Below are 21,947 nucleotides of genomic sequence, written 5' to 3'. Positions count from 1 at the left end.
CTCCTTTAAGATATAGACTTCCGAGCGGCAAGCGCTTTTACCCTAATCAAGATATGCGTAAATAAATAAGAATTGGAAAATTTTATGTTAGTAGCTTACACACTGCGCGAAATATTCTGATAATCATCAAATTTGGACCGATTTCACCCTATTGTTCTTATGGGAGCTATAGGATATAGACGTATGTCAATAGCTTATACACTGCGCGAAATATTCTAAAAAACATGAAATTTTGACCGATTTCACCGTATTGTTCCTATGGGAGCTATAGGATATAGACGTGCGATCAGCACGCGCTTTTACCTTGATGAAGGAATGCATAAAAAAATACGATTTGAAAAAATGTACAGCAATAGCTTTTACACATCGCGAAATATTCTGAAAAACATCAAATTTGGACCGATTTTACCCTATTGTTCCTATGGGAGCTATAGGATATAGACGTCCGATCGTCACGCGCTTTTACCCTGATCAAGGTACGCATAAAAAAATAAGAATTGGAAAGATTTATGTCAATAGATTTTACACTGCGCGAAATATCCTAAAAATCATTAAATTTTAACCGATTTTACCCTATTGTTCCTATGGGAGCTATAGGATATAGACGTCCGATCGCCACGCGCTTTTACCCTGATCAAGGTATGCATAAAAAAATACGATTTGTAAAGATTAATGTCAATAGCTTTTACACTGCGCGAAATATCATAAATTCTTGCAAGATATATCCAATTGTTCCTATGGGAGCTATAGGATATAGACGTCCGATCGGGGCGATTTTCAAACTTGATCTGCGTACACATGTTTTAGGACGATTGTGAAAATTTCAGATCGCTAGCTTTTAAACTGAGCTCGCAAACGGTATTGAAACAGACGGACAGACGGACAGACGGACAGACGGACAGACGGACATGGCTATATCGACTCCCCTATTGATCCTGATCAAGAATATATATACTTTATGTGGTCGGAAACGTCTCCTTCACTGCGTTACAAACTTCTGACCAAAATTATAATACCCTCTGCAAGGGTATAAAAAGGATTGAATTATATGAAACTACACCAAGTGGTTGTAAAAATTAAATATATTCCGCAGCGAAACTCACACTATTCTATAAACAGTTTTGATAGTATAAGTAAGACGCATCAGCTCACCTACCTGAATTCCCGTTCACAAGATATGCCCAATGAGGACTTTAAATTTTTAGGTAGAAACATCCCCAGAAAAATAGGCAACAGTTATTTTGGTTCCATATGTTTTTAAATAATTCCCAACTGGTTCTAGCTGGGCGCGCATGAAGTCCTGTTTTTGGGGTCTAAATAGTTATCGCTTCTCGGCCTTATGGCTAAGATCAAAGTGTAGTATCTGTTCTTATCAGCTTAACATCTGATAGTTCCTCCATTGGAGGACAACAAATGTTAAACTGATTTTTGGAATCAGACGGAGTGCTAGGGGCTTGCTCCACCTCTGTCGCGGGTTGGCCTGGTATTGCAGTACCGCCGGGACTTCGGCCCAACTGATTAATACATTCAACTGTTTAGGGAAAATATTAATTGTCCTGGCAAGAACTGGGATGTCAGAAAAACTTCTCATCACTTTATTTCCAATGCTAGCATGCATGCCCGACCACAGAACAACGAAAGCCGGCATTATTAAAGGCTTATAATTATTTATATATTTTTTGTTAGCCATAAAATAGAAATACTTCTCGGGCATTTGCAGCTTCAACTAAGTGTCCATACAGTTTCTGGCTGGCATTGCAAGATTTATCTGGGAATTGCTCCGGTTTGGATACTTCTGCTTTTGAGTTTCAGTTGTCGATTTATTTCCTGCGAATTTCTAATGTCTGGGTTGCGTTTAGTGAATTGGTTGCACACAAGTTCAAAGTTTGAATTCGGTCACTATCATTTTAAAGCCAACAAAGAAAAAAGCTAAAGAAAATATATTTATTCTGTTTATATCAAATTATTAGCCGATAATATTTTAAAACAAACATTTACTGTAAAGTTATGAAATGAAGGACAAAAGACATGACGCCTGTTCCAGGCATCTGCTGGACGACAGATGGCGACTGCAAAAACTCTGTTGCTTGCCAGGCCAGTAGTTGTATTGTCTTAATCTTTTTATACCCTCGCAGAGTGTATTATAATTTCCGTCAAAAGTTTGAAGTTAAAGAGACATTTCCGACCCTATAAAGTATATATATTCTCGATCAACATCACCAGTAGAGTCGATCTAGCCATGTCCGTCTGTCCGGTTTTAATTAAATTAAAATCGGACATCCAACAAGTTATTATTTATTTTTCTATTTTTCTATTTATTAAAATAATCCTTTGAGATATAGTAATTATTTACTACATCAGAATTAAGCTTTTAGTTTTGTCAAAATCGGACAACAATATCATATAGCTGCGATCGGCATAGTTCCACTGTTTTTAGTCATATAGGCATAGAAATGGAAATGTAGCCGTTTTGTAATAACTTAAAGGGTATATAAACTTCGGCTTGTCGAAGTTTACTTCCTGTAATAATTTGTTTATGTTTACTGCTCGTATATATGTCTTAGTTTTCCGAGTTGTGTAACCCTTCGTGTCAATTGATTACAAAAACAAATTAATTTCAAAATCAAATAAAACAAAAAAAGAAAGCTAACTTCGGGCGGAGCCGAAGTTGATATACCCTTGCAGAATATTCTGTAAGTTATATTGGTTGGCCAAAAATAAAATCAATAAAAAATCCCAACTTCCTAGCTTTAAAAAAAACCAAAGTTATGGCATTTTCAATTGTTCAGTTATATGGCAGCTATAGGATATAGTTGACCGATCCTTATGAAATTAGGTAGGTCGGATTGATTGGCCAAAAATAAAACCCATAGAAAATCCCAGCTTCCTAACTATAACAAGAGAGAACGCTATAGTCGGGTGCCCCGACTATCAGATACCCGTTACTCAGGTAAAGGGAGTGCGAGGGAGATGGAGATAGAAACTTTGATCACGCATAACTTGTTAACGAAAGGTCCGATTTGAAAAATTTCTTCTACATTTCGATAGGTATTGATAAACACAATAAAACTGCATTTTTACTTTTCCGAAATATTTAAATTTTTAAAATCGTATATAAGCGATTGTGGGCGTTAAAGGGGGCGTGGCACCATTTTGAAACAAACTTGCGCTGCGTAGGAACTTCTAAAATCTACATGCAAAATGCCAATCTTCTAGCTTTTATAGTTTCCGAGATCTCAGCGTTCATACGGACAGACAGACGGACAGACAGACGGACAGACGGACAGACGGACATGGCTAGATCGACTCGGCTAGTCCTGATCAAGAATATATATACTTTATGGGGTCGGAAACGTCAACTTCACTGCGTTGCACACTTTTGACCAAATTTATAATACCCTCTGCAAGGGTATAATTAAATATTGTAACGATATTTTGTAAGCTAAATATGTGCAATGAGGGCCTTTTCTAATGGTTACTTTCGTTTTACTAAACGATTATGGAATACAAAACTCAAGATGTAACTTTTATTGATATTTTTATAAACTTGGATGAAGAAAACTAGAGACGTATGCAAAAGGAACAAGAAGATACGACTTTCTTTAATTTAGATTATATTAAAAAAAAAGGATTGAATTATATGAAACTACACCAAGTGGTTGTAAAAATTAAATATATTCCGCAGCGAAACTCACACTATTCTATAAACAGTTTTCATAGTATAAGTAAGACGCATCAGCTCACCTACCTGAATTCCCGTTCACAAGATATGCCCAATGAGGACTTTAAATTTTTAGGTAGAAACATTCCCCAGAAAAATAGGCAACAGTTATTTTGGTTCCATATGTTTTTAAATAATTCCCAACTGATTCTAGCTGGGCGCGCATGAAATCCTGTTTTTGGGGTCTAAATAGTTATCGCTTCTCGGCCTTATGGCTAAGATCAAAGTGTAGTATCTGTTCTTATCAGCTTAACATCTGATAGTTCCTCCATTGGAGGACAACAAATGTTAAACTGATTTTTGGAATCAGACGGAGTGCTAGGGGCTTGCTCCACCTCTGTCGCGGGTTGGCCTGGTATTGCAGTACCGCCGGGACTTCGGCCCAACTGATTAATACATTCAACTGTTTAGGGAAAATATTAACTGTCCTGGAAGAACTGGGATGTCAGAAAAACTTCTCATCACTTTATTTCCAATGCTAGCATGCATGCCCGACCACAGAACAACGTAAGCCGGCATTATTAAAAGTATTAAGGGCTTATAATTATTTATATATTTTTTGTTAGCCATAAAATAGAAATACTTCTCGGGCATTTGCAGCTTCAACTAAGTGTCCATACAGTTTCTGGCTGGCATTGCAAGATTTATCTGGGAATACTTCTGCTTTTGAGTTTCAGTTGTCGATTTATTTCCTGCGAATTTCTAATGTCTGGGTTGCGTTTAGTGAATTGGTTGCACACAAGTTCAAAGTTTGAATTCGGTCACTATCATTTTAAAGCCAACAAAGAAAAAAGCTAAAGAAAATATATTTATTCTGTTTATATCAAATCATTAGCCGATAATATTTTAAAACAAACATTTACTGTAAAGTTATGAAATGAAGGACAAAAGACATGACGCCTGTTCCAGGCATCTGCTGGACGACAGATGGCGCCTGCAAACACTCTGTTGCTTGCCAGGCCAGTAGTTGTATTGTCTTAATCTTTTTATACCCTCGCAGAGTGTATTATAATTTCCGTCAAAAGTTTGAAGTTAAAGAGACATTTCCGACCCTATAAAGTATATATATTCTCGATCAACATCACCAGTAGAGTCGATCTAGCCATGTCCGTCTGTCCGGTTTTAATTAAATTAAAATCGGACATCCAACAAGTTATTATTTATTTTTCTATTTTTCTATTTATTAAAATAATCCTTTGAGATATAGTAATTATTTACTACACCAGAATTAAGCTTTTAGTTTTGTCAAAATCGGACAACAATATCATATAGCTGCGATCGGCATAGTTCCACTGTTTTTAGTCATATAGGCATAGAAATTGAAATGTAGCCGTTTTGTAATAACTTAAAGGGTATATAAACTTCGGCATGTCGAAGCTTACTTCCTGTAATAATTTGTTTATGTTTACTGCTGGTATATATGTCTTAGTTTTCCGAGTTGTGTAACCCTTCGTGTCAATTGATTACAAAAACAAATTGATTTCAAAATCAAATAAAAATATTTAAATGATTTGTGACTTTCTGTACCGTTTTCGTGCTTAGGTTAAAAACATGAAAGAGACTTGAAACGTTTTCAATCGTATTTTCAGGTGCCGTTAAAGTTATAAATTTAATATTAAAAATTTGTTTTTTACGCGCTTTTTTATTTTTTAACTCTAGGTAAAAACTTTAAAATAAGAAAAATCTTCATATGAAATCGCAACTTTTTTTTTCTTTATCTGTCTATCTGAGATTGTGCGAGATTATTTTAAAAATCGGCGAAACTTTTTTTTCTGAAATGTTCCAATTGTTTCCATAACAGCTATATAATAATGTCGCCCAGTCCAGTCCGTTTCACTTTATACACCAGTTACATGAAAATTAGTTTGTTAAGAAACTTTAAATTAAATAAAAATAAATAAATAAACTAGATCGTCTCCGACAAGATCAGTTTTCATTTAAATACGTCTCGCCCTCGCTGATAGATAAAAATTAATACTCGTCAAGTGAGTTGTCTATTACTGTATCTTTAAAATGTATGATCTATTGGCCCGGCAACATAAGTCGCCAGGACTAAAAAAAATTGAGATTAGACTCATTAGAGTGTTCCTCTCCACGGAAATCTTTAGTAAAAGGCGAAAGATTTATTCGACAATTGAAGAAAAACCAGAGTAACTTTACACCAACAAACACTCTGTCGATTGGTTCAGTATTAGCCAGAAGTGCTTGGGAATTATAAATGTAAATGATTTATACCTACCCACAAGGTATCTTCATATGTATCTAAGATTTTTTGAGGGAGGAAATGGTACTGCTTTTTTAATGCTTTCTCGAATCGAAAACCTCAAAAACAAATTAACTTATTCTTACTCTTATTTTAAAGTAAAACGAGGACGGAAGCTAACTTCGGCAAGCCGAAGTTTTAATACCCTTGCGGACTTTGCCGAAATTGCTAAAACTGAAAAAGTAGCGAAAGGAATAAGTATACATAAATACACTAGATTTGCATCGTTTGATGTCAATTGCTTTTATACTGCAAAAATGTCATATAACAATTTTTCCTACGGAAGCTATAGACGTCCGATCGGCAAGCGCTTTTACCCTAATCAAGATATGCGTAAATAAATAAGACTTGGAAAAATTTATGTCAGTAGCTTACACACACGGACGGACAGACGTACAGACGGACATGGCTATATCGAATCCTCTATTGATCCTGATCAAGAATATATATACTTTATGGGGTCGGAAACGTCAACTTCACTGCGTTGCACACTTTTGACCAAAATTATAATACCCTCTGCAAGGGTATAATTAAATATTGTAACGATATTTTGTAAGCTAAATATGTGCAATGAGGGCCTTTTCTAATGGTTACTTTCGTTTTACTAAACGATTCTGGATTACAAAACTCAAGATGTAACTTTTATTGATATTTTTATAAACTTGGATGAAGAAAACTAGAGACTTATCCAAAAGGAACAAGAAGATACGACTTTCTTTAATTTAGATTAAAAAAAAAAAGGATTGAATTATATGAAACTACACCAAGTGGTTGTAAAAATTAAATATATTCCTTTTTTTTTTTTTTTTTTTTAAATAATATTTTATTTACTGGAATCTGTTCAGTGCCTTCTGAACTTAACCTAGCGTAATTAGCGAGAAAGAAATTTTATGCATACATAGTAGCCTTAAATACTAAGTAACAATTATAACGAGTTTCAAAGTAACAAAATAAGTGAGAATTTTATACGATCTTACGAGTAGGGAGATCGGTGGGATGTAGCTTCTTCAGTCGTCGGAGAGAAATTGGCTCAGCTAGGTCACTCGCTAGGGGGTTTGGATGTGCCGCAATCCTGTCAGCGTAACGACTGCTGTGTATATTAATTTGGTCCCCGATAGGTAGTAGTCGAAAGTCCCTCTCGATGGCACTGTTTGTGACGTACCATGGGAGCCCGGATGCTCGCCGAGCTGCACGTGATTGCACGACTCTAAGCCTCTCAAGCTGATGCTTAGAGGCAGTGCCCCATGCTTGAATGGCATACGTCCAAGTTGGCGTGATGATGGCCTTAATTAGCAGGGCCTTATTTGAAAAGTGCAATTTTTTCGAGCGCAGGAGCCAGTCAAGCTTTTGTAGCTTCTGCAAGCATTTGGCTTTGATTGCCGAGATGTGGGCCCGCCATACTAGCGCTCTGTCCAAATGTACTCCTAGGTAGCAATGGGAGGTGACACTGGTGATGGCATCTCCATTGAAGGTGAGACCAACCGAAGTACCGTGCCGGCGGGCGAAGGTCATGTGGGCGGATTTGGCGCAGTTAATAGCGATGTTCCATTTCGCAGACCAGTTCTCCATAGCATGGAGCCAGACCTGAACTGCATTTGTTGCAGTTTGCAGCGATGAGTGGGAGGCTAGCGTGCAGGTGTCGTCAGCATAAGTGGCCAGGAGCAGCTTGGCAGCGGAGTCATCATCATTGTTGCTGCCGGGGGTCGGCATGTCAGCAGTGTACAGCGTGTACAGAAAGGGTCCAAGTACACTTCCCTGTGGAACCCCAGCATTGATCTCACACACGCTGGAATGGGAGTCTCTTATTGCCACATCAAAGGTCCGATCAGTTATGAAGGATTTCAGGATGGCAAAGAAAGGCGCAGGGAGAAGATTTTTTATTTTATATAATAGGCCCTCATGCCATACTTTGTCAAATGCTTGTTTGACATCTAGGAAAACGCCGATGGTGTACAGCTTGTGCTCGAAGCCGTGTGTGATCTGGTTGACCAGACGATGCACCTGTTCGGGGCAGCCGTGGGATTTCCTGAAACCAAATTGGTGCGCCGGTATGTGATTTACTACCTGCGGTAGATCCATCAGTCGGCTAAGGAGGATGCGCTCAAAAATCTTGGAAAAGGTAGCCAGCAGGCTGATTGGGCGATAGGAATCAATATGCATGGGAGGCTTTCCAGCTTTGGGGTAAATATATTTTGCAGCGAAACTCACACTATTCTATAAACAGTTTTTATAGTATAAGTAAGGCGCATCAGCTCACCTACCTGAATTCCCGTTCACAAGATATGCCCAATGAGGAATTTAAATTTTTAGGTAAAAACATCCCCAGAACAAGAAAGAAAAGCTAACTTCGGGCGGAGCCGAAGTTGATATACCCTTGCAGAATATTCTGTAAATTATATTCTCCAAAATTATTCATATGATGCAATCTTAATACTCATAAAAAATCCCAACTTCCTAACTTTAAAAACACCAAAGTTATGGCATTTCCAATCGTTCAGTTATATGGCAGCTATAGGATATAGTCGGCCGATCCTTATGAAATTTGATAGGTTGGATTGATTGGTTAAAAATAGAACCCATAGAAAATCCCAACTTCCTAACTTAACAAAAACCAAAGTTGTGGCATTTCCGATCAATCAGTTATATGGTGGCTATAGGATATAGTCGGCCGATCCTTATGAAATTTGGTAGTTCGGATTGATAGGCCAAATATAACACCCATAGAAAATCCCAACTTCCTAACTTCACAAACACCAAAGTTATGGCATTTCCGATCAATCAGTTATATGGCAGCTATAGGATATAGTCGGCCGATCTTTATGAAATTTGGTAGGTCGGATTGATTGGCCAAATATAAAACCCATATAAAATTCCAACTTCCTAACTTAACAAACAGCAGAGTTATGGCATTTCCGATCAATCAGTTATATGGCAGCTATAGGATATAGTCGGCCGATCCCGGCCGTTCCGACTTATATACTGCGTGCAAAGGAAAGAAGGGTGTGTGCAAAGTTTCAATTCGATATCTTTAAAACTGAGAGACTAGTTCGTGTAGAAACAGACAGACGGACAGACGGACAGACGGACATGGCTATATCAACTCAGGAGGTGATCCTGATCAAGAATATATATACTTTATAGGGTGGGAGATGTCTCCTTCACTGCGTTGCACACTTTTGACCAAAATTATAATACCCTCTGCAAGGGTATAAAAATAGGCAACAGTTATTTTGGTTCCATATGTTTTTAAATAATTCCCAACTGGTTCTAGCTGGGCGCGCATGAAGTCCTGTTTTTGGGGTCTAAATAGTTATCGCTTCTCGGCCTTATGGCTAAGATCAAAGTGTAGTATCTGTTCTTATCAGCTTAACATCTGATAGTTCCTCCATTGGAGGACAACAAATGTTAAACTGATTTTTGGAATCAGACGGAGTGCTAGGGGCTTGCTCCACCTCTGTCGCGGGTTGGCCTGGTATTGCAGTACCGCCGGGACTTCGGCCCAACTGATTAATACATTCAACTGTTTAGGGAAAATATTAACTGTCCTGGCAAGAACTGGGATGTCAGAAAAACTTCTCATCACTTTATTTCCAATGCTAGCATGCATGCCCGACCACAGAACAACGTAAGCCGGCATTATTAAAGGCTTATAATTATTTATATATTTTTGTTAGCCATAAAATAGAAATACTTCTCGGGCATTTGCAGCTTCAACTAAGTGTCCATACAGTTTCTGGCTGGCATTGCAAGATTTATCTGGGAATTGCTCCGGTTTGGATACTTCTGCTTTTGAGTTTCAGTTGTCGATTTATTTCCTGCGAATTTCTAATGTCTGGGTTGCGTTTAGTGAATTGGTTGCACACAAGTTCAAAGTTTGAATTCGGTCACTATCATTTTAAAGCCAACAAAGAAAAAAGCTAAAGAAAATATATTTATTCTGTTTATATCAAATTATTAGCCGATAATATTTTAAAACAAACATTTAGTGTAAAGTTATGAAATGAAGGACAAAAGACATGTCGCCTGTTCCAGGCATCTGCTGGATGACAGATGGCGCCTGCAAAAACTCTGTTGCTTGCCAGGCCAGTAGTTGTATTGTCTTAATCTTTTTATACCCTCACAGAGTGTATTATAATTTCCGTCAAAAGTTTGAAGTTAAAGAGACATTTCCGACCCTATAAAGTATATATATTCTCGATCAACATCACCAGTAGAGTGGATCTAGCCATGTCCGTCTGTCCGGTTTTAATTAAATTAAAATCGGACATCCAACAAGTTATTATTTATTTTTCTATTTTTCTATTTATTAAAATAATCCTTTGAGATATAGTAATTATTTACTACACCAGAATTAAGCTTTTAGTTTTGTCAAAATCGGACAACAATATCATATAGTTGCGATCGGCATAGTTCCACTGTTTTAGTCATATAGGCATAGAAATTGAAATGTAGCCGTTTTGTAATAACTTAAAGGGTATATAAACTTCGGCTTGTCGAAGTTTACTTCCTGTAATAATTTGTTTATGTTTACTGCTGGTATATATGTCTTAGTTTTCCGAGTTGTGTAACCCTTCGTGTCAATTGATTACAAAAACAAATTGATTTCAAAATCAAACAAGAGAGAACGCTATAGTCGGATGCCCCGACTATCAGATACCCGTTACTCAGGTAAAGGGAGTGCGAGGGAGATGGAGATAGAAACTTTGATCACGCATAACTTTTTAACGAAAGGTCCGATTTGAAAAATTTCTTCTACATTTCGATAGGTATTGATAAACACAATAAAACTGCATTTTTACTTTTCCGAAATATTTAAATTTTTAAAATCGTATATAAGCGATTGTGGGCGTTAAAGGGGGCGTGGCACCATTTTGAAACAAACTTGCGCTGCGTAGGAACTTCTAAAATCTACATGCAAAATGCCAATCTTCTAGCTTTTATAGTTTCCGAGATCTCAGTGTTCATACGGACAGACAGACGGACAGACAGACGGACAGACGGACATGGCTAGATCGACTCGGCTAGTGTTCCTGATCAAGAATATATATACTTTATAGGGTCGGAAACGCTTCCTTCTAGCTGTTACATACTTTTGCACGAATACAATATACCCTTTTACTCTACGAGTAACGGGTATAATAAAACAAAAAACAAGAAAGGAAAGCTAACTTCGGGCGGAGCCGAAGTTGAAATACCCTTGCAGAATATTCTGCAAATTATATTCTCCAAAATCATTCATAATGCATTCTTAATACTCATAAAAAATCCCAACTTCCTAACTTTAAAAACACCAAAGTTATGGCATTTCCAATCGTTCAGTTATATGGCAGTTATAGAATATAGTCGGCCGATCCTTATGAAATTTGATATGTCGGATTGATTAGGCAAAAATAAAACCCATAGAAAATCCCAACTTCCTAACTTAACAAACACCAAAGTTATGGCATTTCCGATCAATCAGTTATATGGCAGCTATAAGATATAGTCGGCCGATCCTTATGAAATTTGGTACGTCTGATTGATTGGCCAAATATAAGACCCATAGAAAATCCCAACTTCCTAACTTTACAAACACCAAAGTTATGGCATTTCCGATCAATCAGTTATATGGCAGCTATAAGATATAGTCGGCCGATCCTAATGAAATTTGGTACGTCGGATTGATTGGCCAAATATAAAACCCATAGAAAATCCCAACTTCCTAACTTTACAAACACCAAAGTTATGGCATTTCCGATCAATCAGTTATATGGCAGCTATAAGATATACACGGCCGATCCTTATGAAATTTGGTACGTCGGATTGATTGGCCAAATATAAAACCCATAGAAAATCCCAACTTCCTAACTTTACAAACACCAAAGTTATGGCATTTCACGCAGAAAGTCCCAACTTCCTAACCTAACAAACAGCAGAGTTATGGCATTTCCGATCAATCAGTTATATGGCAGCTATAGGATATAGTCGGCCGATCCCGGCCGTTCCGACTTATATACTGCGTGCAAAGGAAAGAAGGGTGTGTGCAAAGTTTCAATTCGATATCTTTAAAACTGAGAGACTAGTTCGCGTAGAAACAGACAGACGGACAGACAGACGGACAGACGGACATGGCTATATCAACTCAGGAGGTGATCCTGATCAAGAATATATATACTTTATAGGGTCGGAGATGTCTCTTTCACTGCGTTGCACACTTTTGACCAAAATTATAATACCCTCTGCAAGGGTATAAAGAAAGCTAACTTCAGGCGGAGCCGAAGTTGATATACCCTTGCAGAATATTCTGTAAGTTATATTGGTTGGCCAAAAATAAAATCAATAAAAAATCCCAACTTCCTAGCTTTAAAAAAACCAAAGTTATGGCATTTTCAATTGTTTAGTTATATGGCAGCTATAGGATATAGTTGACCGATCCTTATGAAATTAGGTAGGTCGGATTGATTGGCCAAAAATAAAACCCATAGAAAATCCCAGCTTCCTAACTATAAAAAGTCCAAAGTCGACTCTCCTAATGATGCTGATCAACAATATATATACGTTGCAAACTTTTGACTGAAATTATAATACCCTCTGCAAGGGTATAAAAATATTTAAATGATTTGTGACTTTCTGTACCGTTTTCGAGCTTAGGTTAAAGAGACTTGAAACGTTTCCAATCGTATTTTCAAGTGCCGTCAAAGTTATAAATTTAATATGAAAAATTTGTTTTTTACGCGCTATTTTATTTTTCCCTCTCGAGATAAAAGCTTTAAAATAAGAAAAATCTTTATATGAAATCGTTCAACTTTTTTTTTCTTTATCCGTCTATCTGAGATTGTGCGAGATTATTTTAAAAATCGGCGAAACTTTTTTTTCTGAAATGTTCCAATTGTTTCCATAACAGCTATATAATAATGTCGCCCAGTCCAGTCCGTTTCACTTTATACACCAGTTACATGAAAATTAGTTTGTTAAGAAACTTTAAATTAAATAAAAATAAATAAATAAACTAGATCGTCTCCGACAAGATCAGTTTTCATTTAAATACGTCTCGCCCTCGCTGATAGATAAAAATTAATACTCGTCAAGTGAGTTGTCTATTACTGTATCTTTAAAATGTATGATCTATTGGCCCGGCAACATAAGTCGCCAGGACTAAAAAAAATTGAGATTAGACTCATTATAGTGTTCCTCTCCACGGAAATCTTTAGTAAAAGGCGAAAGATTTATTCGACAATTGAAGAAAAACCAGAGTAACTTTACACCAACAAACACTCTGTCCATTGGTTCAGTATTAGCCAGAAGTGCTTGGGAATTATAAATGTAAATGATTTATACCTACCCACAAGGTATCTTCATATGTATCTAAGATTTTTTGAGGGAGGAAATGGTACTGCTTTTTTAATGCTTTCTCGAATCGAAAACCTCAAAAACAAATTAACTTATTCTTACTCTTATTTTAAAGTAAAACGAGGACGGAAGCTAACTTCGGCAAGCCGAAGTTTTAATACCCTTGCGGACTTTGCCGAAATTGCTAAAACTGAAAAAGTAGCGAAAGGAATAAGTATACATAAATACACTAGATTTGCATCGTTTGATGTCAATTGCTTTTATACTGCAAAAATGTCATATAACAATTTTTCCTACGGAAGCTATAGACGTCCGATCGGCAAGCGCTTTTACCCTAATCAAGATATGCGTAAATAAATAAGACTTGGAAAAATTTATGTCAGTAGCTTACACACACGGACGGACAGACGTACAGACGGACATGGCTATATCGAATCCTCTATTGATCCTGATCAAGAATATATATACTTTATGGGGTCGGAAACGTCAACTTCACTGCGTTGCACACTTTTGACCAAAATTATAATACCCTCTGCAAGGGTATAATTAAATATTGTAACGATATTTTGTAAGCTAAATATGTGCAATGAGGGCCTTTTCTAATGGTTACTTTCGTTTTACTAAACGATTATGGATTACAAAACTCAAGATGTAACTTTTATTGATATTTTTATAAACTTGGATGAAGAAAACTAGAGACGTATGCAAAAGGAACAAGAAGATACGACTTTCTTTAATTTAGATTATATTAAAAACAAGAAAGGAAAGCTAACTTCGGGCGGAGCCGAAGTTGATACACCCTTGCAGAATACTCTGTAAATTATATTCTCCAAAATTATTCATATAATGCATTCTTAATACTCATAAAAAATCTTCCTAACTTTACAAACACCAAAGTTATGGCATTTCCGATCAATCAGTTATATGGCAGCTATAGGATATAGTCGGCCGATCCTTATGAAATTTGGTAGGTCGGATTGATTGGCCAAATATAAAACCCATAGAAAATCCCAACTTCCTAACTTTACAAACACGAAAGTTATGGCATTTCCGATCAATCAGTTATATGGCAGCTATAGGATATAGTCGGCCGATCCTTATGAAATTTGGTAGGTCGGATTGATTGGCCAAATATAAAACCCATAGAAAATCTCAACTTCCTAACTTTACAAACACGAAAGTTATGGCATTTCCGATCAATCAGTTATATGGCAGCTATAGGATATAGTCGGCCGTTCCCGGCCGTTCCGACTTATATACTGCGTGCAAAGGAAAGAAGGGTGTGTGCAAAGTTTCAATTCGATAGCTTTAAAACTGAGAGACTAGTTTGCGTAGAAACAGACAGACGGACAGACAGACGGACAGACGGACATGGCTATATCAACTCAGGAGGTGATCATGATCAAGAATATATATACTTTATAGGGTCGGAGACGTCTCCTTTACTGCGTTGCACACTTTTGACCAAAATTATAATACCCTCTGCAAGGGTATAAAAAGGATTGAATTATATGAAGCTACACCAAGTGGTTGTAAAAATTAAATATATTCCGCAGCGAAACTCACACTATTCTATAAACAGTTTTGATTGTATAAGTAAGGCGCATCAGCTCACCTACCTGAATTCCCGTTCACAAGATATGCCCAATGAGGACTTTAAATTTTTAGGTAGAAACATCCCCAGAAAAATAGGCAACAGTTATTTTGGTTCCATATGTTTTTAAATAATTCCCAACTGATTCTAGCTGGGCGCGCATGAAGTCCTGTTTTTGGGGTCTAAATAGTTATCGCTTCTCGGCCTTATGGCTAAGATCAAAGTGTAGTATCTGTTCTTATCAGCTTAACATCTGATAGTTCCTCCATTGGAGGACAACAAATGTTAAACTGATTTTTGGAATCAGACGGAGTGCTAGGGGCTTGCTCCACCTCTGTCGCGGGTTGGCCTGGTATTGCAGTACCGCCGGGACTTCGGCCCAACTGATTAATACATTCAACTGTTTAGGGAAAATATTAACTGTCCTGGCAAGAACTGGGATGTCAGAAAAACTTCTCATCACTTTATTTCCAATGCTAGCATGCATGCCCGACCACAGAACAACGTAAGCCGGCATTATTAAAAGTATTAAGGGCTTATAATTATTTATATATTTTTTGTTAGCCATAAAATAGAAATACTTCTCGGGCATTTGCAGCTTCAACTAAGTGTCCATACAGTTTGTGGCTGGCATTGCAAGATTTATCTGGGAATACTTCTGCTTTTGAGTTTCAGTTGTCGATTTATTTCCTGCGAATTTCTAATGTCTGGGTTGCGTTTAGTGAATTGGTTGCACACAAGTTCAAAGTTTGAATTCGGTCACTATCATTTTAAAGCCAACAAAGAAAAAAGCTAAAGAAAATATATTTATTCTGTTTATATCAAATCATTAGCCGATAATATTTTAAAACAAACATTTAGTGTAAAGTTATAAAATGAAGGACAAAAGACATGACGCCTGTTCCAGGCATCTGCTGGACGACAGATGGCGCCTGCAAAAACTCTGTTGCTTGCCAGGCCAGTAGTTGTATTGTCTTAATCTTTTTATACCCTCGCAGAGTGTACTATAATTTCCGTCAAAAGTTTGAAGTTAAAGAGACAATTCCGACCCTATAAAGTATATATATTCTCGATCAACATCACCAGTAGAGTCGATCTAGCCATGTCCGTCTGTCCGGTTTTAATTAAATTAAAATCGGACATCCAACAAGTTATTATTTATTTTTCTATTTTTCTATTTATTAAAATAATCCTTTGAGATATAGTAATTATTTACTACATCAGAATTAAGCTTTTAGTTTTGTCAAAATCGGACAACAATATCATATAGCTGCGATCGGCGTAGTTCCATTGTTTTTAGTCATATAGGCATAGAAATTGAAATGTAACCGTTTTGTAATAACTTAAAGGGTATATAAACATCGGCTTGTCGAAGTTTACTTCCTGTAATAATTTTTTTATGTTTACTGCTTGTATATATGTCTTAGTTTTCCGAGTTGTGTAACCCTTCGTGTCCATTGATTACAAAAACAAATTGATTTCAAAATCAAATAAAAATATTTAAATGATTTGTGACTTTCTGTACCGTTTTCGTGCTTAGGTTAAAAACATGAAAGAGACTTGAAACGTTTTCAATCGTATTTTCAGGTGCCGTCAAAGTTATAAATTTAATATTAAAAATTTGTTTTTTACGCGCTATTTTATTTTTTAACTCTAGGTAAAAGCTTTAAAATAAGAAAAATCTTCATATGAAATCACAAATCGTTCAACTTTTTTTTTCTTTATCCGTCTATCTGAGATTGTGCGAGATTATTTTAAAAATCGGCGAAACTTTTTTTTTCAGAAATATTTCAATTGTTTCCATAACAGCTATATAATAATGTCGCCCAGTCCAGTCCGTTTCACTTTATACACCAGTTACATGAAAATAAGTTTGTTAAGAAACTTTAAATTAAATAAAACTAAATAAATAAACTAGATCGTCTCAGACGAGATCAGTTTTCATTTAACTACGTCTCGCCCTCTGTGATAGATAAAAATGAATACTCGTCAAATGAGTTGTCTAGTACTGTATCTTTAAAATGTATGATCTATTGGCCCGGCAACATAAGTCGCCAGGACTAAAAAAAATTGAGATTAGACTCATTAGAGTGTTCCTCTCCACGGAAATCTTTAGTAAAAGGCGAAAGATTTATTCGACAATTGAAGAAAAACCAGAGTAACTTTACACCAACAAACACTCTGTCCATTGGTTCAGTATAAGCCAGAAGTGCTTGGGAATTATAAATGTAAATGAAATATACCTACCCACAAGGTATCTTCATATGTAATGCTTCATATCTAATGCTTTCTCGAATCGAAAACCTCAAAAACAAATTAACTTATTCTTACTCTTATTTTAAAGTAAAACGAGGACGGAAGCTAACTTCGGCAAGCCGAAGTTTTAATACCCTTGCAGACTTTGCCGAAATTGCTAAAACTGAAAAAGTAGCGAAAGGAATAAGTATACATAAATACACTAGATTTGCATCGTTTGATGTCAATTGCTTTTATACTGCTATGTCATATAACAATTTTTCCTACGGAAGCTAACTACCCTAATCAAGATATGCGTAAATAAATAAGACTTGGCAAAATTTATGTCAGTAGCTTACACACACGGACGGACAGACATACAGACGGACATGGCTATATCGATTCCTCTATTGATCCTGATCAAGAATATATATACTTCATGGGGTCGGAAACGTCAACTTCACTGCGTTGCACACTTTTGACCAAAATTATAATACCCTCTGCAAGGGTATAATTAAATATTGTAACGATATTTTGTAAGCTAAATATGTGCAATGAGGGCCTTTTCTAATGGTTACTTTCGTTTTACTAAACGATTATGGAATACAAAACTCAAGATGTAACTTTTATTGATATTTTTATAAACTTGGATGAAGAAAACTAGAGACGTATGCAAAAGGAACAAGAAGATACGACTTTCTTTAATTTAGATTATATTAAAAAAAGGATTGAATTATATGAAACTACACCAAGTGGTTGTAAAAATTAAATATATTCCGCAGCGAAACTCACACTATTCTATAAACAGTTTTTATAGTATAAGTAAGGCGCATCAGCTCACCTACCTGAATTCCCGTTCACAAGATATGCCCAATGAGGAATTTAAATTTTTAGGTAGAAACATCCCCAGAAAAATAGGCAACAGTTATTTTGGTTCCATATGTTTTTAAATAATTCCCAACTGATTCTAGCTGGGCGCGCATGAAGTCCTGTTTTTGGGGTCTAAATAGTTATCGCTTCTCGGCCTTATGGCTAAGATCAAAGTGTAGTATCTGTTCTTATCAGCTTAACATCTGATAGTTCCTCCATTGGAGGACAACAAATGTTAAACTGATTTTTGGAATCAGACGGAGTGCTAGGGGCTTGCTCCACCTCTGTCGCGGGTTGGCCTGGTATTGCAGTACCGCCGGGACTTCGGCCCAACTGATTAATACATTCAACTGTTTAGGGAAAATATTAACTGTCCTGGCAAGAACTGGGATGTCAGAAAAACTTCTCATCACTTTATTTCCAATGCTAGCATGCATGCCCGACCACAGAACAACGTAAGCCGGCATTATTAAAGGCTTATAATTATTTATATATTTTTTGTTAGCCATAAAATAGAAATACTTCTCGGGCATTTGCAGCTTCAACTAAGTGTCCATACAGTTTGTGGCTGGCATTGCAAGATTTATCTGGGAATACTTCTGCTTTTGAGTTTCAGTTGTCGATTTATTTCCTGCGAATTTCTAATGTCTGGGTTGCGTTTAGTGAATTGGTTGCACACAAGTTCAAAGTTTGAATTCGGTCACTATCATTTTAAAGCCAACAAAGAAAAAAGCTAAAGAAAATATATTTATTCTGTTTATATCAAATCATTAGCCGATAATATTTTAAAACAAACATTTAGTGTAAAGTTATAAAATGAAGGACAAAAGACATGACGCCTGTTCCAGGCATCTGCTGGACGACAGATGGCGCCTGCAAAAACTCTGTTGCTTGCCAGGCCAGTAGTTGTATTGTCTTAATCTTTTTATACCCTCGCAGAGTGTACTATAATTTCCGTCAAAAGTTTGAAGTTAAAGAGACAATTCCGACCCTATAAAGTATATATATTCTCGATCAACATCACCAGTAGAGTCGATCTAGCCATGTCCGTCTGTCCGGTTTTAATTAAATTAAAATCGGACATCCAACAAGTTATTATTTATTTTTCTATTTTTCTATTTATTAAAATAATCCTTTGAGATATAGTAATTATTTACTACATCAGAATTAAGCTTTTAGTTTTGTCAAAATCGGACAACAATATCATATAGCTGCGATCGGCGTAGTTCCATTGTTTTTAGTCATATAGGCATAGAAATTGAAATGTAACCGTTTTGTAATAACTTAAAGGGTATATAAACATCGGCTTGTCGAAGTTTACTTCCTGTAATAATTTTTTTATGTTTACTGCTTGTATATATGTCTTAGTTTTCCGAGTTGTGTAACCCTTCGTGTCCATTGATTACAAAAACAAATTGATTTCAAAATCAAATAAAAATATTTAAATGATTTGTGACTTTCTGTACCGTTTTCGTGCTTAGGTTAAAAACATGAAAGAGACTTGAAACGTTTTCAATCGTATTTTCAGGTGCCGTCAAAGTTATAAATTTAATATTAAAAATTTGTTTTTTACGCGCTATTTTATTTTTTAACTCTAGGTAAAAGCTTTAAAATAAGAAAAATCTTCATATGAAATCACAAATCGTTCAACTTTTTTTTTCTTTATCCGTCTATCTGAGATTGTGCGAGATTATTTTAAAAATCGGCGAAACTTTTTTTTTCAGAAATATTTCAATTGTTTCCATAACAGCTATATAATAATGTCGCCCAGTCCAGTCCGTTTCACTTTATACACCAGTTACATGAAAATAAGTTTGTTAAGAAACTTTAAATTAAATAAAACTAAATAAATAAACTAGATCGTCTCAGACGAGATCAGTTTTCATTTAACTACGTCTCGCCCTCTGTGATAGATAAAAATGAATACTCGTCAAATGAGTTGTCTAGTACTGTATCTTTAAAATGTATGATCTATTGGCCCGGCAACATAAGTCGCCAGGACTAAAAAAAATTGAGATTAGACTCATTAGAGTGTTCCTCTCCACGGAAATCTTTAGTAAAAGGCGAAAGATTTATTCGACAATTGAAGAAAAACCAGAGTAACTTTACACCAACAAACACTCTGTCCATTGGTTCAGTATAAGCCAGAAGTGCTTGGGAATTATAAATGTAAATGAAATATACCTACCCACAAGGTATCTTCATATGTATCTAAGATTTTTTGAGGGAGGAAATGGTACTCCTTTTCTAATGCTTTCTCGAATCGAAAACCTCAAAAACAAATTAACTTATTCTTACTCTTATTTTAAAGTAAAACGAGGACGGAAGCTAACTTCGGCAAGCCGAAGTTTTAATACCCTTGCAGACTTTGCCGAAATTGCTAAAACTGAAAAAGTAGCGAAAGGAATAAGTATACACTAGTCGGCATAATTATTTTGACAAAATTTTTTTTGACTATTGAGCTTAGCGGTTCTTGAAATCGTCAAATAACGGTGCGAAAATGAGGCGCAAAACAAAGAATCTATTTTTAGCTATATGCATGCTAAATTTTAGTCCGTTTACCTTTTGCATTCTCTTTCTGCTGATAAGAATGCATGCAGACAACGGTTTTTTGCGTGGCACAAGTATTTTGACAGCATCTTTATAAAAAGATTTTTCGCACTTTTAAGCACGCGAGAATCAAACAACTTCTGTGTTTATTATACCCTTGCAGAGGGTATTATAATTTTGGTCAAAAGTGTGCAACGCAGTGAAGGAGACATCTCCGACCCTATAAAGTATATATATTCTTGATCAGGATCACCTCCTGAGTTGATATAGCCATGTCCGTCTGTCCGTCTGTCCGTCTGTCCGTCTGTCCGTCTGTCCGTCTGTCCGTCTGTCTGTCCGTCTGTCTGTTTCTACGCGAACTAGTCTCTCAGTTTTAAAGATATCGAATTGAAACTTTGCACACACCCTTCTTTCCTTTGCACGCAGTATATAAGTCGGAACGGCCGGGATCGGCCGACTATATCCTATAGCTGCCATATAACTGAACGATCGGAAATGCCATAACTTTGGTGTTTGTAAAGTTAGGAAGTTGGGATTTTCTATGGGTTTTATATTTGGCTAATCAATCCGACATGCCGAATTTCATAAGGATCGGCCGACTATATCCTATAGCTGCCATATAACTGATTGATCGGAAATGCCATAACTTTGGTGTTTGTAAAGTTAGGAAGTCGGCATTTTCTATGGGTGTTATATTTGGCCAGCCAATCCGACCTACCAAATTTCATAAGGATCGGCCGATTATATCCTATAGCTGCCATATAACTGAACGATTGGAAATGTCATAACTTTGGTGTTTTTAAAGTTAGGAAGTTGGGATTTTTTATGAGTATTAAGAATGCATCATATGAATAATTTTGGAGAATATAATTTACAGAGTATTCTGCAAGGGTATATCAACTTCGGCTCCGCCCGAAGTTAGCTTTCCTTTCTTGTTTTTGATTAATATTAAACTTTGTTATTAAAATAGAAAGTTACTAAAATTATTAAATAACATGGGTAAAACGGCTGAGCTAAATTTGGTTACCAGATCTTCAATGGTAGCAAAGTTTAACGCTGGAATAGCAGTCAAAGACATTGCCAATGAATTTAATGTGTCGCGTCAAACTGTGCACTACCAAATTAAAAAGTTTCAAAAACATAACGACTTGCGTAATTTAAGAAGATCAGGTGCTAAGCGCAAAACAGAGCTCAGTGAAGACAGAGTCCTTGTACGGGAATTTAAAAAAAATGTTTTTCTGAAGCCTCAATCTGCAGCAGATCAATTTAATTTGACAGCTGAGAATCCAATTAGTGAGCGCACAGTCCGCCGACGATTAAAAGAAAGTGATTTTAAGACTTACAAGGCCAAGGACGTACCATACATAACGAAAGCAAACAAGCTC

The 21,947-nt window shown here is 36.3% G+C and overlaps 9 non-coding genes across 9 annotated transcripts; 5 read left to right on the top strand and 4 right to left on the bottom strand.

Annotated features, from left to right (window-relative positions):
- The first annotated feature begins 1,323 nt into the window (after positions 1–1,323).
- Positions 1,324–1,519, top strand: LOC123037321. The gene has a single exon (XR_006417441.1). It is a non-coding gene; the product is annotated as a U2 spliceosomal RNA (small nuclear RNA).
- Positions 1,520–3,916: 2,397 nt separating this feature from the next.
- On the top strand, positions 3,917–4,112 carry LOC123037320. Its single transcript, XR_006417440.1, has one exon. It is a non-coding gene; the product is annotated as a U2 spliceosomal RNA (small nuclear RNA).
- Positions 4,113–5,752: 1,640 nt separating this feature from the next.
- Positions 5,753–5,875, bottom strand: LOC123037326. Its single transcript, XR_006417446.1, has one exon. It is a non-coding gene; the product is annotated as a U5 spliceosomal RNA (small nuclear RNA).
- A 3,421-nt stretch (positions 5,876–9,296) lies between these two features.
- On the top strand, positions 9,297–9,492 carry LOC123037332. Its single transcript, XR_006417452.1, has one exon. It is a non-coding gene; the product is annotated as a U2 spliceosomal RNA (small nuclear RNA).
- A 3,605-nt stretch (positions 9,493–13,097) lies between these two features.
- Positions 13,098–13,220, bottom strand: LOC123037323. Its single transcript, XR_006417443.1, has one exon. It is a non-coding gene; the product is annotated as a U5 spliceosomal RNA (small nuclear RNA).
- Positions 13,221–15,099: 1,879 nt separating this feature from the next.
- On the top strand, positions 15,100–15,295 carry LOC123037331. The gene has a single exon (XR_006417451.1). It is a non-coding gene; the product is annotated as a U2 spliceosomal RNA (small nuclear RNA).
- A 1,651-nt stretch (positions 15,296–16,946) lies between these two features.
- Positions 16,947–17,069, bottom strand: LOC123037325. Its single transcript, XR_006417445.1, has one exon. It is a non-coding gene; the product is annotated as a U5 spliceosomal RNA (small nuclear RNA).
- Positions 17,070–18,154: 1,085 nt separating this feature from the next.
- Positions 18,155–18,350, top strand: LOC123037330. The gene has a single exon (XR_006417450.1). It is a non-coding gene; the product is annotated as a U2 spliceosomal RNA (small nuclear RNA).
- A 1,642-nt stretch (positions 18,351–19,992) lies between these two features.
- On the bottom strand, positions 19,993–20,115 carry LOC123037324. Its single transcript, XR_006417444.1, has one exon. It is a non-coding gene; the product is annotated as a U5 spliceosomal RNA (small nuclear RNA).
- Positions 20,116–21,947: the final 1,832 nt, after the last annotated feature.

This window comes from Drosophila rhopaloa, unplaced genomic scaffold (assembly GCF_018152115.1).
Source record: "Drosophila rhopaloa isolate 14029-0021.01 unplaced genomic scaffold, ASM1815211v1 contig_155, whole genome shotgun sequence".
Lineage (NCBI taxonomy): Eukaryota > Metazoa > Arthropoda > Insecta > Diptera > Drosophilidae > Drosophila > Drosophila rhopaloa.
Note: the sequence above shows the minus strand (reverse complement) of the source record. Positions and strands in the feature narration are given on the sequence as shown.